Here is an 18,338-nt window from a genome sequence, read left to right on the forward strand (position 1 = left end):
AAAGGGGGAAATGATATGGGCTGTATGTGTATTCAAGAATGATATGGGCTGTGTGTATATTCAAGTTTACCTAGTTCCCCTAAAGCCCCCAAGCCCTGAGAAACCGAAACTTAAACTTTTCCTGCCAAAAGTTTCTTAACCCCACCCCTCCCATGCTTTTTTTAAATAAAAGCAACCTAAAAGCCTAGCATGGGGCTCAGTTTTTACAGTCCACTGGGCCCAGTCCTCTATAATAAACTTCCTTCCGATGAAGGTCTCGAGTCCTGGCTTTCAGTACCGCAATCACAGAATACTCCTCAATGCTGCAATAGAACGTTAAAGGAACATAAAAGGCACAGTGTCATAATTATACCAAGATCATTGGAGTATATACATATACAAGTCAGAATGAAATTTTGACTTGTCACCTACTATGTTTTGGATTTCTTCAAAGAAAGTGCTCATGACTTTCAGATTATTTGGGTGACTACATATAAAAAATGTAATTGTGGCTGTAACTACATACATATCAAACTTTCAGGTACAGTTAAAAAGAAAAGCCAAGCTTCCTGATAAAGTGTGGTTATTCCTCAATATATCTTTATTCCAAATATAAAGGTAATTTAAAAAATGTTTTATTATAACTTCAATCTTCTTTAAAGAATAAAAGTTACTTTTTTTAATACCATGACTTAAAAAATGTATTAGTTTAATTTCTTGGGTCAGATTTAGTAGTGTTCTTCTACCCCAAGAGCTTGAAGCACACAACTTAGCATTAGGACCTCCTTGCAGTTTATTACCTGTATAAATCAGTAACATAGACAACATCAAGTTATTTGGAAACAAATAAGATAGCAACTTGATAATACAGTGGTAAATAAATCAAGGGGAAAAGTTCTATGTTGGTAAAATCACAAAGTTGGTGTTTTCTGACATTTCAGTCTTTCAGCATTTGTCAATAGACTCAGAAGTAAACAAAAGAAATACATATGCCCTGAGTAGCTACTCTACAGATTCTATAAAACCATAATGAAACAGATAGAGCCCCCCTCAAAAATACACAAATTAGAAATGTAAGTTAATTGTCTTGCAAGACGATGGGTATTTGGAATGCTCTGGGGTGCCTCCTGAAAGGCCATTCTCTAGTTCTCACTCTGAAGCATCTCTTTTCACAGCTTTTTACAAAAAGGATTACAGTTCTGTGTATCATTGAGTGGGACTTCGAATCTAAGACAGTAGATGTGCCTTCCTTGCTTCCATTTTCCATGATGTCTACAGAAGACAAATGCTTTAGGTTTATCAGCAATGGGCAAAGAAATTGAGCCATTATGCAAACAAAATGATAAAAGAGTGTGAACAGTTTTGGCCAAAGAGAACAATGTATTCACAAATTTGGCTTTGCTAAAGAAACAGATCTGAATTCAATGCTCCTTACTAATTCTTTCCATGTGAAACCAAAGGGAAGTCATACTAAATGAAAAATGGTAGAATGTCTTGTTTTTTCTTAGACTCAGTAGCTAGGAGGAACTAAGCACAACTCACAGAAATATGGAATTCTGAGCAGACATGAACATTATGATCGTATTTATTTTCAAGGGTTCTCAGATCTCATTTTATCCCCCATTAGCATATTGAACACTACCCCATAAATTAAGCCTTTGCCCTCCTCCTGCCAAACACAGTTCTGACTCACAAGGACATCTCTGCTGTACATTATCTTTTCTGACTCTAGGAAAATTTGGAAAAACCAGAAAAAAATCTCTTTACATATCATCTTTGAAGTACTAGGCTCCACTCTTAGAAAAAAAAAAACAAACTCTCTAAATCTGAAGAGTTTTCATTTTCATTTTTGTTCTTTCTCTGCTGTGAATTTTTCCATCTGGGAGGAAGGCAGCCCCAGCATATGCTTTTATCCTTGTAACAAATGTTGTTTTAAACTTTCTGAAAATTTCTGTTGTCAATCATTTTACTGATGTATCTGTGCCATGATTCACTCCAATTATTCTGCAATGTGCCAAAGGTTCTGAAGAACAGATGATCTTAGAAGGCATTTGCTACTCAATTGCCTCCTGAGTTGAAAACAGCTGTTATGTTGACTTTAGCATAGAATTAAATTAATGTCTTCAATCTATCTAGAGTTACTCCATACAGTTTTGGTCTTTGCAACCATAATTCAGCTCAGATTAGATATTTTCTCCTTAAAATCCCCACTGCTAAGTAGAAGTAATTGAAATAAAAGAAAAATCATGAAATTCAGTACAAAATCAATGTTTTTTAGTGTTCTTACATGCTTTTTTTTCTTTATGTTTAAAGAAGTTTTAGATTATGTGAAAGATACATCAAAAATAAAGGGGATTCCTGTATGCTCCACCCCTCCCCCTCCCATACTTTCCCCCATTAACAGCATCTTTCATTAAGTATGGTATATTTATTACAATTGATGAACAAATATTGAGGCATTGCTATTAAACATGGCATATAGTTTACATTATGGTTTATGTAAGAAAGAAATCTTCTGGAAGAAAATAAGGCTCACCCAATTGTGGAGAAGAAAAGAATTTATTCTCAGTCTTGCAAGAAGGGACGCACAAGCAGAAAATGTGGCTGGTGCCCTGAACAAAGAAAAATGACACAATATATACCCCTAAGCTTAGCACACATGCCCTTCCTCTGTTTCTCCATAGATTAGATACTTTAGAGATTACAGCCTATTCAAAAAGGTCTAACTTTCCTATGCAAAAGTTTTTGATTAACCACTTCCCCATCACATCCCAACCATTTTAGTTTTTACCTGCTCCCTTTTGCCCAATAAGGAATGGAATTTAGTGCTGAATAGGTATTGACTTAGCTCTTTCTTGTACATCTTTTTTACTGGCTATAGAAATGACTTAAGCTGGTTTCCTTTGTCCCTGCTTAACCCAGGAGTAGTGTTGTAGAATTTGAGAGAAGTTCAATTATTTGAGTATAGAGAGGCCAGGACTCAGGAATGATTTTGAGAAGGAAAAATTGTTTATTGATGGACGGCCGGACTCGGGAACTTCTGTTTGAATCCCGAGCCCCGAACAAGATTTTCAAACATCTTTTAAACAGAGAGGAAAGGCCAAATGGTCCCTTTGTTTCAGTTCTCAATAGGCTTCAATTAGCATATATATCTTCCACATCTTAGGTAAGCTTTTAGCATGGACTCCAGATATTCTAGATAAGCTTTTAGCATATTTACTTTTTGCATTTCCCCTAAATACTTAAAGTTTATAGCCCTTGCATTGTTAAACTGTTTCCTGGGACTGGAGCCTGTTGCCATTGTCCCTAAGGGCAGGACTGAAGCCTCTTACCATTCCACACCCACAGCCTTCAGCTTAGGTTATCTCTGAAGAGACAAAGCCTTCCACCCATAGCCCACATCATTCCCCCCTTTTGCCAAAGTTTAACTTGCTAAGCTTTGGCATAATTATTGTTGGAGCTATGAGGTGGATGGCTGTTTGTTGTTCTGATTGATTATTTATCAGTCTTTAGTACAGCATCCAGGACTGTTTTTAGAAGTTTAGAACTTTTCATTCTGGACAGCAGAATCTTGGGCAGGGGCCTCCTGCAGTTATTCTGCTGCCACTGGCACTCACGTGGATTTCCAGTCAGGTTCCAGATCCATCTATTACTTTTATTTTACTCTTAAAGAGTTTACACCTTTAATTTAAAAGGGGTGCTGAAGGGAGACGATCTCTTTTCTGTAACTGCTTCCTGCTGGCCATGGGCTGTAGTCATTGCCTAATAAGGTGTAAAACTCTTAATTTATTCTAACTGGAGGAAGATGGATCTGGCATTCTGTACGAAGTTGGATGAAGTTTTCATATGGTTAATAAGATGTTCACTCTGAAAGAAACAAACTTAATTAAAAATTTGGAATACCCGTTTTTAAAAGAGGACACATTGGATTACAGAGGTAGACAAGGTTAGATGCCTATAAAGATGGCACTCCTTAAAAGCTGGTGGGAACAGCATATATATTCTTTTTTAAGTTATCCATCTTTAGAGAAAAATTGCAACAGACACTTAGCTTTGTCTGAAGACACATTCCAAGCTGTTCAATGATTGACACTCATTCACTCTGTCAGATGCTCCTGGTGAACTGGCACTCCTTGGGCAACTGGCTTCACTCAGGATTAGAACACTAATTTGGAAATACTCTTAGTTTTCACCTGTGGGAGTGATCAGAACTACAGAATAAAGATTTTTACACCTTGGTTTTCATTGTACAATTTCTAGCAATTTTGACTTGTTCAATAGGTGACTCACCATCAGCAAGCAAGCCTCACTTTTGCTACACAGCAATATACAGCAGAATATAGAAGTTGACTGAGACTGGCTGAGACTGCCACCTTATTCTATAGACATGTTATTAACTGTTTAGAAAATGATTTTACCAGGAATTTAACATGTCTAATATACTTCTGCACTTGATCCAAAATAGAAAAGATAGCATTACAATTATTAGGCATATATTTAGTACAGGATAAAAGTACAGCACTTAATATTAACTAATGTATTACTTAATGCATAAGGATTCAGAGTTGCAATTATTAGTTTTGAGTTTCAGGTTTGTAATACCTTACATGTTATCTCTCCATGAGAGCAGGCCATAATGTCAATTGTGTTTAAGTTTTACTTACAGTATTCTGGTATCATGGCTCCACTTAGCATGTTCTTCAATGCAGTGAGCAAGTTGCAGCATCCTTCATCTTAGAGAGATTTTCCAGTATTCCACTAGCCTGGTGCATAGTGCTCTCTGGCACTATGGAACAGTGCCAGTCTGGAGGCAATATCCATTGTACACTTGGCTGTACTGCAATATAGTTTCCATCGACTTCAGGAGCAGAACCAGAGACTGATATAGCACATATTTTAATTGAGGGGTGAGTGACCAGCTTAGCCAATGACTCACATGGAGAGGCCACCTGTAATGTATTCAAGGCCTGGTTTGAATGCACAAGAGTTTGACAATGTTAAAGTTTATTCCTTGTTTTTATATATATTTTAAACAACTTAATGCAACACATATATCAAATGACTGTTTACTTACACAATTTTACTATGAAGATAACAGTAGGTACTTTACTTTAGTAATAGAGGAAAAATATTATTTTTCATTGTTAGAATGAAAACAGAATATTTCCAATAGAATCAAGACAACTTTTTATTACCATTTACTTAAATGTGTACTTTGCAGTGGCCTTCAGACAGGTTTATTATCATGAAGTTATTTCTGCTACCAATACCAATCTAAGTTTCTTTAGTTAACAATGACTTCTACAACTAGAACTATTTAAACATTTTTAGTTTGGAAGATGTTTTACAAACTCTTTATAATTGACTATAACCACATTGACTAGCCACCTCATGTTTAAATAAACTTACTAAATTACAATTACCAATGAAAGAAATTCACTCTTTATTTAAGAGAGCATATCTACAATCTTTTCCCTTTAGCCTAATTTCACTAATGTGAACTTACAATTTTCATTACTCTAAAGATTTCATACATAATGTTAATTTAGTTTATAAATTAACTATGGGAGATTACACTCAAGTTAAATAAAATTGAAACCATAATAGTTTATGCAAGGAATGTTCTCTTTTTCCCTTACAGGAAGCTAAAAACTTCTTTTCTTTAAGATATGAAAATTATTAATTTAAAAGCATACTGACTACCAGGTTTTAAAACACATGCATACTGACTACCAGGTTTTAAAACACATTACACAATTACTTAATTTTTTTAAATCATAACCCAGGAAAGATCTCTCCATAGTTTTTATGGACTTTCCTTTACTTACTGAAATCTGTTAATAGAGCCACTAATTACCTTTATTTTGTTGGAAAGAAATCTTCTGGAAGAAAATAAGGCTCACCAGATTGTGGAGAAGAAAATAATTTATTCTCAATCTTGCAAGAAGGGGTGCAGAGCCAGATATGGCTGGTGCCACAAACAAAGAAAAATGACACAATTTATACCCCTAAGCCTAGCATGCAAGCTCTTCCTCTGTTTTTCCATAGATTGGATACTTCAGAAGTTACAGCTTATCTGAGATTTAACTTTCCCATGCAAAAGTTTGATTTAACTGCTTCTTCTATCACATTCCAACCATTTTAGTTTTTACCTGCTCCCCTTTGTCAAATAAGGAATAGAATTTAGTGCTGAAATGGCACCAACTTAGTTAGCTCCTTCTTGGGCATCCTTCCACTGCCCATAGGACTGGTCTAAACTGGTCTCCTCCACTGCTGTCCAACCCGGGAGTGGGAGACTGAGGCAGCAGGCCACCAGGTTACATCAACATTTTTCTTATGTGAAAATTAACCTAATCTTTGTTTTTTGTTTTTTTTTTGTTTTTTTTTTTTTTGCATTTTATGGCTGACAAAGGTTTAAACTGGGAAATTACCAGGCAAACTGATTCTCAATTCCCTAGCCTAGTAGATAGGTTTAATCTGCCACACCTAGTCTTGCCTTAAAAGCTCTTGCAAAGAGGAGGCCCTTTTCCAGTTGTTTCCATAATCAGATTTCTATGACTTTTTCATCCTGCTTAGTTTAATTTGGGCTTTAAGAATATTTATAAATATAACTGCATATTTAATTTTTAACAATTTGAATAGACCTCTTTTAAGAATTTTTATTTGTTAATTTGATATTATCCTGATGTATGAAGACATACATTGAGCTTTTTTTTTTAAATGGGCAGACACAAAGAGTTAGACACAAACACAACTCATTGATATTACTTATAATTTGCATTATTTTATATACAGTTTAGCCTAATTAATTAGGGGTCCAGAAATACATATTACTTATATAACTGCATATTTAACCTCAACAATTTGAGCAAATAGGCAGATATAAATAGTTGAGACAAAAAACATAACTTTAATTACTTTAAACTTCTAATCTTTACAAAACAAGTGTGACTGCAAACATTTCAAAGACTCTTGAAACTCTTCTTAATTTGCACTGTGACCATGCAGTTTACCACAAGAATTTTCCTTCTTACTTAATGGACTGTAATAACCAAAATGTTCTCAATGCCTTAGCACCATTTTGTTTTAGAACTTTATATTTTACTTTGAAATTAGCAAAATTTTGGATAAGCAACAAGATTAATTTTATATATATTTACTGATGCTATTTGAAGCCTCAGGGAGACAGACTGCTTTCGCTCATGAATTGCCACTCTTAGGAACACTGACCATCAAGGCAGGAGACTTCTCTCCCTCGACCCCCCCTTTTTGATTTTGGAGATAATAAAACTTCAGTGGTCATTTAACCTTATTCCATCAGGCAGCCATTTATTTAGGTTACACTTGAATTCATGAGAGAAAGGGTTACTAATACCAGGAGAGGAGACAGTGATGTCCCAGCTCTTCTCAATTATGAAATAACCATAGGCAAAGGCAAAGGGTGAGTTTAGGCTTGAAGTAACCATAAACAAAGGCAAGGTTAGTTTAGAATTTACACTTAAATAATAGTTTCAGGCTAAATTCACCCAGCTATAATTTCAGTTATTGTCTTTCCACTGTTTTATAATATAAATGCATTTATAAATGATTTTAACTCTTAGTTACAGTTTTTATTAATTTTTTTAAAAACCTATTAATTTTATAACACCTTTAAATACCTTTCATTCGACTTATAACATATTAAATGAACTTAACCATTACTTTAATTTTTCCTTTAAAGTAAAACAATAAATCTCTTGCAGTTAGTTTGAAATAAAAAGCTACTTTTCAGGATTTGATTTCTAGAACATAAATGTTCTTTTAAAAGAGGTAAGACTCTTCTTTAAACACTGAGGAAATGATGAGGTTAAAGCACAAGAAGCTATTGATAAAAGATTTTCTTTGTATATTGATCTTACTCAATTTAATCATAAAAATTTTCCTTCCACAAACCTTCTACACTTTCAGTATTCATTCAGGTTCTGTCCCACACTCTACTCTTTCCAATAATCAATCATTTTATCTTAGGACAAAATCATCTTCTGTTTCCTTAACAATAAGAACACACTCCATATATCCCACATACTAAGTTACCAGGCAAACTTCTTACAACATATAATTGCCATTAATACTAAACAAGTTTGTTAAAATAATGAACTTTTCTTCACTTTAAATACTTAGTAGCATGTAATACCAGAAACAGTTTTTTTGGAAGCAAGTTGGCAGGGGAGATTGGCTGCCGAATAAGTTTTTTATAAAATTGCCTTTTATTATTATTATTATCAATTCAGTTTTGTTAAATAATGACTTTCTACAATTAGCCATTTAAATACCTTAATTTAAACAATGCTTTGTAAAACTTTTATAATTATTTATACCCTTAAGACAAATTTTGCCTTCACAGAACACATTCTCTTGCTTAAAGTTACTACAATACCTTCTAAGAACCTGGGCAGAAAGCAAAGGTATTTTGGCTTTGACACCCTAAGGAGGGAACTTTACTGCATTTATTCTGATTCTGCTTTTCACCCCCTTCACTTCCCCCGCTTCCAGGCAGTCGGGTGCACAACAAACAGGAATGCGGCTTATGAATAGAAGGGTGGACTCACTGGAAAGGGGCAAGACACTCCCCCCTTTCCAGCTTCCAGCCAAAATGGGCAGACAGAACCTACTCAAATTTGACAACTCTCCCAGGAACCCAGCCACCCTGACTGGGACATTCCCAACAAACTTGGGTGCTTGGCACGGACACAGATGGCCTCCAAGCCCCGGCAAAGGACCAGACCAGAGACAAGACAGCAGAGCATGCACAAACATCTAGACTGTGTAAACATCCAGACTCCTCAGCTTTTGCCCCAGAATCATTTCACCCCCTTGCCAATGGCAAGGGAGGGCTCCAGCTCAGCTGTAATTCTACTTTACATAAGGACACAACTCCAACACTAGCATTGAGGTGACACAGACAGAAGCACAAAGGTCACTAATCTGACCCACAGGTTTATATATTTATTTTCACCATGGCTGCCCCCACAGCCATCACAAACCTCAGAACACTTAACATTTGGTATAAAGTGAATTCATTCACAAATTAGCACCATAACAAAAGATTTCAGCTAGACTTTCCCACTGTTTAAACTTTACACCCAGACCAAGCTCCACCACAAAAGTCGATCCATTTTCCTGTAACCAAGTTTTGTTTCCCTTAATCTAGACCAATTTCCAGGACATTAGGACTTGAACCTATAAATAGCCCTTCCTATTAAAATCGAGACTCCACTCCTTTAGTGGATATAAGACCAGTACCAGATTCTAACATGCAGTTAGACAAACCCAAAAAACCAGGGCTTTTCCCCGGTTTTTCTCCTTTTCTCAAGCCTAGAGAGAATGGCTTCCCCCCAGCCTTCTGGGACTACTAGGGTTCTCTCGGGAGGTGATCAGCCTCCCCTTCCTAGCAATTATAGCTAGGGCCTTCCAGACTGTGCTCACCCGGGGAGTCTTACCTTCTTCCAAGTTCGGAGTTCTTTTTCGTTCCCAGAATCTTTCTCTTCAGACCTTCCATTGCCCTCGATTTTTGTCGGGAAGATTCTGGTGGAGCCCACATCTTTTCTGGATTAAATTTAATCCAGGGGCACCCAGATTTGGGGTTCACCTGAGTCCTTCCGGCTTCCTCGGGGATTTGGAAGGGGCAGCAAAATGCTACCATCTCTGGCCTTCCTTTGTTGTCCCGGCGGAGTCACCAAAAATGTTGTAGAATTTGAGAGAAGTTCAATTATTTGAGTATAGAGAGGCCAGGACTCAGGAATAATTTTGAGAAGGAAAAATTGTTTATTGATGGACGGCCAGACTCGGGAACTTCTGTTTGAATCCCGAGCCCCGAACAAGATTTTCAAACATCTTTTAAACAGAGAGGAAAGGCCAAATGGTCCCTTTGTTTCAGTTCTCAATAGGCTTCAATTAGCATATATATCTTCCACATCTTAGGTAAGCTTTTAGCATGGACTCCAGATATTCTAGATAAGCTTTTAGCATATTTACTTTTTGCATTTCCCCTAAATACTTAAAGTTTATAGCCCTTGCATTGTTAAACTGTTTCCTGGGACTGGAGCCTGTTGCCATTGTCCCTAAGGGCAGGACTGAAGCCTCTTACCGTTCCACACCCACAGCCTTCAGCTTAGGCTATCTCTGAAGAGACAAAGCCTTCTACCCATAGCCCACATCAGTAGGAGACTGAGGCAGTAGGCTGCCAGGTTACATTAATTAATATTTTCTTCCTTTATGTGAAAGCTAAACTAATCTCCATTTCTTACAATCACCCCACTTTCTTTTAAAGTCTTTTTAGTTTTCATATTTTCAGTCTTCAAATTTTCTAAGAGTTATCTCACACTCTTCATCATAGCGATCTTCTTCTTTAAGAGGGTACAAATTGTTTTGCCTATACTGTATGGGCATTTGTTTGGTTAGTCTTTGAACTAGCCTCGGGCACATGGAATGATACAACATCCAACTGTGGTAAGCACCCCAGCTGAGATAATGAGGGAAGTTAATATGGACGATTCAACCCCTTTCCATTTTCCAAACCAATTTTCAAGCCATCCTGTGAGTGAATTGCTAATGCCAGAATTCTCTGCTATTTCCTCAGATAGGGCTGTTATACCTCATAAATCTTTAGTGATAGTTCCATCAGGGACAGTGTTATTGGGGATGAATGTACAGCAACTACCTCCAATCATTATACAGACTCCCCCTTTCTCAGCTAGCAAATCTAAGGCCATTCTATTTTCCCATGCCATTCTGCTAGTAGCATCTAATTGTTCTGCAATTCCCTTAACTGCATTCCTAGTGTAATTAATAAATCTCTGTTGATTATAATAAATATAATTAATTGAATCTACATATTTATTAATGGTGACCCACCAGAACAAGAATGACTCAAACCCAGCTGCTACTTGATTTCTAGCCTTAATTTCTTTGGGACTTCTCAGGGAACTCCTATATAGTCTAGATAGATCTGCTCATAAAAAAAACCAAGTAGATTTCTCTTCTCTTTCCCTCCCTGGGATGTTATTTTCACTTCTTTTTCTAACGCCAAGGGGAATAGGATAGCCAATTGAACTAGAGTACAGGTCCTGCCCCACTTCTTAGACATATTGGTCAAAGAACACCCTTTCTACAGTACCCCACAGGTCTGCTCAATGTCTAACCACACTGGAGAAATTGTCAGTACAATCACTGCTCACATTCCACACTCATGTACACGAGGGCATAGTTCCAAGGTCCTGGAATGCTTTTCCCAGTCTAGAGAGAAAAGCAGAGTGATCCCCTGGGGCCAGACAGGAGGTGGGTATGGCCTTGATGTTTCTGTTTTTGACCTGTGGGAAGAGAGAGGACAATGTACTACAAATTTCACCAGGAGTTGATGTGGGCTATGGGTGGAAGGCTCTTTGTCTCTTCAGAGATAACTAAGTTGTTTGACTTGTGGGTGTGGAACGGTAAGAGGCTGCAGTCCTGCCCTTAGGGACTGGCAGCGGCTCCAGTCCCAGGAAATGTTTAACAATGCAAGGGCTATAAACTTTAAGTATTTAGGGGAAATGCAAAAATCAAATATGCTAAAGGCTTATCTAGAATGTCTGGAGTCCATGCTAAAAGCTTACCTAAGATGTGGAAGATATATGCTAATTGAAGCCTATTGAGAACTGAAACAAAGGGACCATTTGGCCTTTCCTCTCTGTATAAAAGACGTTTGAAAATCTTGTTTGGGGCTCGGGATTCAAACTGAAAGCTCCCGAGTCCGGCTGGCCGTCAATAAACCATTTTTCCTTCTCAAAATCATTCCTGAGTCCTGGCCTCTCTATACTCAAATAATTGAACTTCTCTTAAATTCCACAACATTTTTGGCGACTCTGGTGGGACTACAAATAAAGGCCAGAGACGGTAGCATTTTGCTGCCCCTTCCAAATCCCCGAGGAAGCCGGGAGGACTCGGGTGAACCCCAAATCTGGGCGCACCTGGATTAAATTTAATCCAGAAAAGATGTGGGCTCCACCAGAATCTTCCCGACAAAAATCGAGGGCAATGGAAGGTCTGAAGAGAAAGATTCTGGGAACGAAAAAGAACTCTGAACATGGAACAAGGTAAGACTCCCCGGGTGAGCACAGTCTGGAAGGCCCTAGCTTTAATTGCTAGGAAGGGGAGGCTGATCACCTCCCGAGAGAACCCTAGTAGCCCCAGAAGGCTGGGGGGAAGCTGTTCTCTCTAGGCTTGGGAAAAGGAGGAAAACTGGGGAAAAGCCCTGGTGTTTTGGGTTTGTCTAACTGCATGTTAGAATCTGGTACTGGTCTTATATCCACTAAAGGAGTGGAGTCTCGATTTTAATAGGAAGGGCTATTTATAGGTTCAAGTCCTAATGTCCTGGAAATTGGTCTAGATTAAGGGAAACAAAACTTGGTTACAGGAAAATGGATCGGCTTTTCTGGTGGAGCTTGGTCTGGGTGTAAAGTTTAAACAGTGGAAAAGTCTAGCTGAAATCTTTTGTTATGGTGCTAATTTGTGAATGAATTCGCTTTATACCAAATGTTAAGTGTTCTGAGGTTTGTGATGGCTGTGGGGGCAGCCATGGTGAAAATAAATATATAAACTTGTGGGTCAGATTAGTGACCTTTGTGCTTCTGTCTGTGTCAGCTCAAGGCTAGTGTTGGAGTTGTGTCCTTATGTAAAGTGGAATTACAGCTGAGCTGGAGCCCTCCCTTGCCGTTGGCAAGGGAGTGAAATGATTCTGGGGCAAAAGCTGAGGAGTCTGGATGTTTGCGGAGTCTAGATGTTTGTGCATGCTCTGCTGTCTTGTCTCTGGTCTGGCCCTTTGCCGGGGCTTGGAGGCCATCTGTGTCCGCGCCACGCACCCAAGTTTGTTGGGGATGTCCCAGTCAGGGTGGCTGGGTCCCTGGGAGAGTTGCCAAATTTGAGTAGGTTCTGTCTGCCCATTTTGGCTGAAAGCTGGAAAGGGGGGAGCGGCTTGCCCCTTTCCAGTGAGTCCACCCTTCTATTCATAAGCCGCATTCCTGTTTGTCGTACGCCTGACTTCCTGGAAGGGGGGGGAAGTGAAGAGGGTGAAAAGCAGAATCAGAATAAATGAGGTAAATTTCCCTCCTTAGGGTGTCAAAGCCAAAATAGGTTTGCATTCTGCTCAGGTTCTTAGAAGGTATTGTAGTAACCTTAAGTAAGAGAATGTGTTCTGTGAAGGTAAAATTTGTCTTAAGGGTATAAATATAAAAGTTTTACAAAGCATTGTTTAAGGAATTTAAGTGGCTAATTGTAGAAAGTCATTATTTAACAAAACTGAATTGATAATAATAATAATAAAAGGCAATTTTATAACAAACTTATTCGGCAGCCAATCTCCCCTGCCAACTTGCTTCCAAAAAAACTGTTTCTGGTATTACATGCTACTAAGTATTTAAAGTGAAGAAAAGTTCATTATTTTAACAAACTTGTTTAGTATTAATGGCAATTATATGTTGTAAGAAGTTTGCCTGGTAACTTAGTATGTGGGATATATGGAGTGTGTTCTTATTGGTAAGGAAACAGAAGATGATTTTGTCCTAAGATAAAATGATTGATTATTGGAAAGAGTAGAGTGTGGGACAGAACCTGAATGAATACTGAAAGTGTAGAAGGTTTGTGGAAGGAAAATTTTTATGATTAAATTGAGTAAGATCAATATACAAAGAAAATCTTTTATCAATAGCTTCTTGTGCTTTAACCTCATCATATCCTCAATGTTTGAAGAAGAGTCTTACCTCTTTTAAAAGAACATTTTATGTTCTAGAAATCAAATCCTGAAAAGTAGCTTTTTATTTCAAACTAACTGCAAGAGATTTATTCTTTTACTTTAAAGGAAAAATTAAAGTAATGGTTAAGTTCATTTAATATGTTATAAGTTGAATGAAAGTTATTTAAAGGTGTTATAATATTAATAGGTTTTAAAAAAATTAATAAAAACTGTAACTAAGAGTTAAAATCATTTATAAATGCATTTATATTATAAAACAGTGGAAAGACAATAACTGAAATTATAGCTGGGTGAATTTAGCCTGAAACTATTATTTAAGTGTAAATTCTAAACTAACCTTGCCTTTGTTTATGGTTACTTCAAGCCTAACCTCACTCTTTGCCTTTGCCTACGGTTATTTCATAATTGAGAAGAGCTGGGGCATCACTGTCTCCTCTCCTGGTATTAGTAACCCTTTCTCTCATGAATTCAAGTGTAAACTAAATAAATTGCTGCCTGATGGAATAAGGTTAAATGGCCACTGGAGTTTTATTATCTCCAAAATCAAAAAGGGGGGTGGAGGGGGAGAAGTCTCCTGCCTTGACGGTCAGTGTTCCTAAGAGTGGTAATTCATGAGAGAAAGCAGTCTGTCTCCCTGAGGCTTCAAATAGCATCAGTAAATATATATAAAATTAATCTTGTTGCTTATCCAAAATTCTGCTAATTTCAAAGTAAAATATAAAGTTCTAAAACAAAATGGTGCTAAGGCATTGAGAACATTTTGTTTATTACAATCCATTAAGTAAGAAAGAAAATTCTTGTGGTAAACTGCATGGTCATAGTGCAAATTAAGATTTTCAAAAGTCTTTGAAAAGTTTAAAGTAACTAAAGTCATGTTGTTGTGTCAAACTATTCATGTCTGCCTATTTGCTCAAATTGTTGAGGTTAAATATGCAGTTATATAAGTAATATGTATTTCTGGACCCCTAATTAATTAAGCTAAACAGTATATAAAATAATGCAAATTATAAGTAATATCAATGAGTTGTGTTTGTGTCTAACTCTTTGTGTCTGCCCATTTAAAAAAAAAAAGCTCAATGTATGTCTTCATACATCAGGATAATATCAAATTAACAAATAAAAATTCTTAAAAGAGGTCTATTCAAATTGTTAAAAATTAAATATGCAGTTATATTTATAAATATTCTTAAAGCCCAAATTAAACTAAGCAGGATGAAAAAGTCATAGAAATCTGATTATGGAAACAACTGGAAAAGGGCCTCCTCTTTGCAAGAGCTTTTAAGGCAAGACTAGGTGTGGCAGATTAAACCTATCTACTAGGCTAGGGAATTCAGAATCAGTTTGCCTGGTAATTTCCCAGTTTAAACCTTTGTCAGCCATAAATTGCAAAAAAACAAACAAACAAAGATTAGGTTAATTTTCACATAAGAAAAATGTTGATGTAACCCGGCGGCCTGCTGCCTCAGTCTCCCACTCCCGGGTTGGACAGCAGTAGAGGAGACCAGTTTAGGCCAGTCCTATGGGCAGTGGAAGGATGCCCAAGAAGGAGCTAACTAAGTCGGTGCCATTTCAGCACTAAATTCTATTCCTTATTTGACAAAGGGGGGAGCAGGTAAAAACTAAAATGGTTGGAATGTGATAGAAGAAGCAGTTAAATCAAACTTTTGCGTGGGAAAGTTAAATCTCAGATAAGCTGTAACTTCTGAAGTATCCAATCTATGGAAAAACAGGAAGAGCTTGCATGCTAGGCTTAGGGGTATAAATTGTGTCATTTTTCTTTGTTCGTGGCACCAGCCATATCTGGCTCTGCACCCCTTCTTGCAAGATTGAGAATAAATTATTTTCTTCTCCACAATCTGGTGAGCCTTAATTCCTTCCAGAAGATTTCTTTCCAACGAAATAAAGGTAATTAGTGGCTCTATTAACAAATTTCAGTAAGTAAAGGAAAGTCCATAAAAACTATGGAGAGATCTTTCCTGGGTTATGATTTTTAAAAAATTAAGTAATTGTGTAATGTGTTTTAAAACCTGGTAGTCAGTATGCATGTGTTTTAAAACCTGGTAGTCAGTATGCTTTTAATTTAAGAATTTTCATAACTTAAAGAAGTTTTTAGCTTCCTGTAAGGGAAAAAGAGAACATTCCTTGCATAAACTATTATGGTTTCAATTTTATTTAACTTGAGTGTAATCTCCCATAGTTAATTTATAAACTAAATTAACATTATATGTACAAAATCTTTACAGTAATGAAAATTGTAAGTTCACATTGGTGAAATTAGGCTAAAGGAAAAAGATTGTAGATATGCTCTCTTAAATAAAGAGTAAATTTCTTTCATTGGTAATTGTAATTTAGCAAGTTTATTTAAACATGAGGTGGCTAGTCAATGTGGTTATAATCAATTATAAAGAGTTTGTAAAACATCTTCCAAACTGAAAATGTTTAAATAGTTCTAGTTGTAGAAGTCATTGTTAACTAAAGAAACTTAGATTGGTATTGGTAGCAGAAATAACTTCATGATAATAAACCTGTCTGAAGGCCACTGCAAAATACACATTTAAGTAAATGGTAATAAAAAGTTGTCTTGATTATATTGGAAATATTCTGTTTTCATTCTAACAATGAAAAATAATATTTTTCCTCTATTACTAAAGTAAAGTACCTACTGTTATCTTCATAGTAAAATTGTGTAAGTAAATAGTCATTTGATATATGTATTGCGTTAAGTTGTTTAAAATATATATAAAACAAGGAATAAACTTTAACATTGTCAAACTCTTGTGCATTCGAACCAGGCCTTGTATACATTACAGGTGGCCTCTCCATGTGAGTTATTGGCTAGGCTGGTCACTGACCCCTCAATTAAAAATATGTGCTATATCAGTCTCTGGTTCTGCTCCTGAAGTTGATGGAAACTATATTGCAGTTTCAAGCTCCTGCAGCCAATAATGACTCGGTACAGCCAAGTGTACAATGGATATCGCTTCCAGACTGGCACTGTTCCATGGTGCCAGAGAGCACTATGCACCAGGCTAGTAGAATACTGGAAAATCTCTCTAAGATCAAGGATGCTGCGACTTGCTCACTGAGTTGAAGAACATGCTAAGTGGAGCCATGATACCAGGATACTGTAAGTAAAACTTAAACACAATTGGCATTATGGCCTGCTCTCATGGAGAGATAACATGTAAGGTATTACAAACCTGAAACTCAAAACTAATAATTGCAACTCTGAATCCTTATGCATTAAGTAATACATTAGTTAATATTAAGTGCTGTACTTTTATCCTGTACTAAATATATGCCTAATAATTGTAATGTTATCTTTTCTATTTTGGATCAAGTGCAGAAGTATATTAGACATGTTAAATTCCTGGTAAAATCATTTTCTAAACAGTTAATAACATGTCTATAGAATAAGGTGGCAGTCTCAGCCAGTCTCAGTCAACTTCTATATTCTGCTGTATTCTGCTGTGTAGCAAAAGTGAGGCTTGCTTGCTGATGGTGAGTCACCTATTGAACAAGTCAAAATTGCTAGAAATTGTACAATGAAAACCAAGGTGTAAAAATCTTTATTCTGTAGTTCTGATCACTCCCACAGGTGAAAACTAAGAGTATTTCCAAATTAGTGTTCTAATCCTGAGTGAAGCCAGTTGCCCAAGGAGTGCCAGTTCACCAGGAGCATCTGACAGAGTGAATGAGTGTCAATCATTGAACAGCTTGGAATGTGTCTTCAGACAAAGCTAAGTGTCTGTTGCAATTTCTCTCTAAAGATGGATAACTTAAAAAAGAATATATATGCTGTTTCCACCAGCTTTTAAGGAATGCCATCTTTATAGGCACCTAACCTTGTCTACCTCTGTAATCCAATGTGTCCTCTTTTAAAAACAGGTATTCCAAATTTTTAATTAAGTTTGTTTCTTTCAGAGTGAACATCTTATTAACCATATGAAAACTTCATCCAACTTCGTACAGAATGCCAGATCCATCTTCCTCCAGTTAGAATAAATTAAAGAGTTTTACACCTTATTAGGCAATGACTACAGCCCATGGCCAGCAGGAAGCAGTTACAGAAAAGAGATCGTCTCCCTTCAGCACCCCTTTTAAATTAAAGGTGTAAACTCTTTAAGAGTAAAATAAAAGTAATAGATGGATCTGGAACCTGACTGGAAATCCACGTGAGTGCCAGTGGCAGCAGAATAACTGCAGGAGGCCCCTGCCCAAGATTCTGCTGTCCAGAATGAAAAGTTCTAAACTTCTAAAAACAGTCCTGGATGCTGTACTAAAGACTGATAAATAATCAATCAAGACAACAAACAGCCATCCACCTCATAGCTCCAACAATAATTATGCCAAAGCTTAGCAAGTAAACTTTGGCAAAAGGGGGGGAATGATGTGGGCTATGGGTGGAAGGCTCTTTGTCTCTTCAGAGATAACTAAGTTGTTTGACTTGTGGGTGTGGAACGGTAAGAGGCTGCAGTCCTGCCCTTAGGGACTGGCAGCGGCTCCAGTCCCAGGAAATGTTTAACAATGCAAGGGCTATAAACTTTAAGTATTTAGGGGAAATGCAAAAACCAAATACGCTAAAGGCTTATCT

This window comes from Dasypus novemcinctus, chromosome 7 (genome assembly GCF_030445035.2).
Source record: "Dasypus novemcinctus isolate mDasNov1 chromosome 7, mDasNov1.1.hap2, whole genome shotgun sequence".
NCBI classification, from domain to species: domain Eukaryota; kingdom Metazoa; phylum Chordata; class Mammalia; order Cingulata; family Dasypodidae; genus Dasypus; species Dasypus novemcinctus.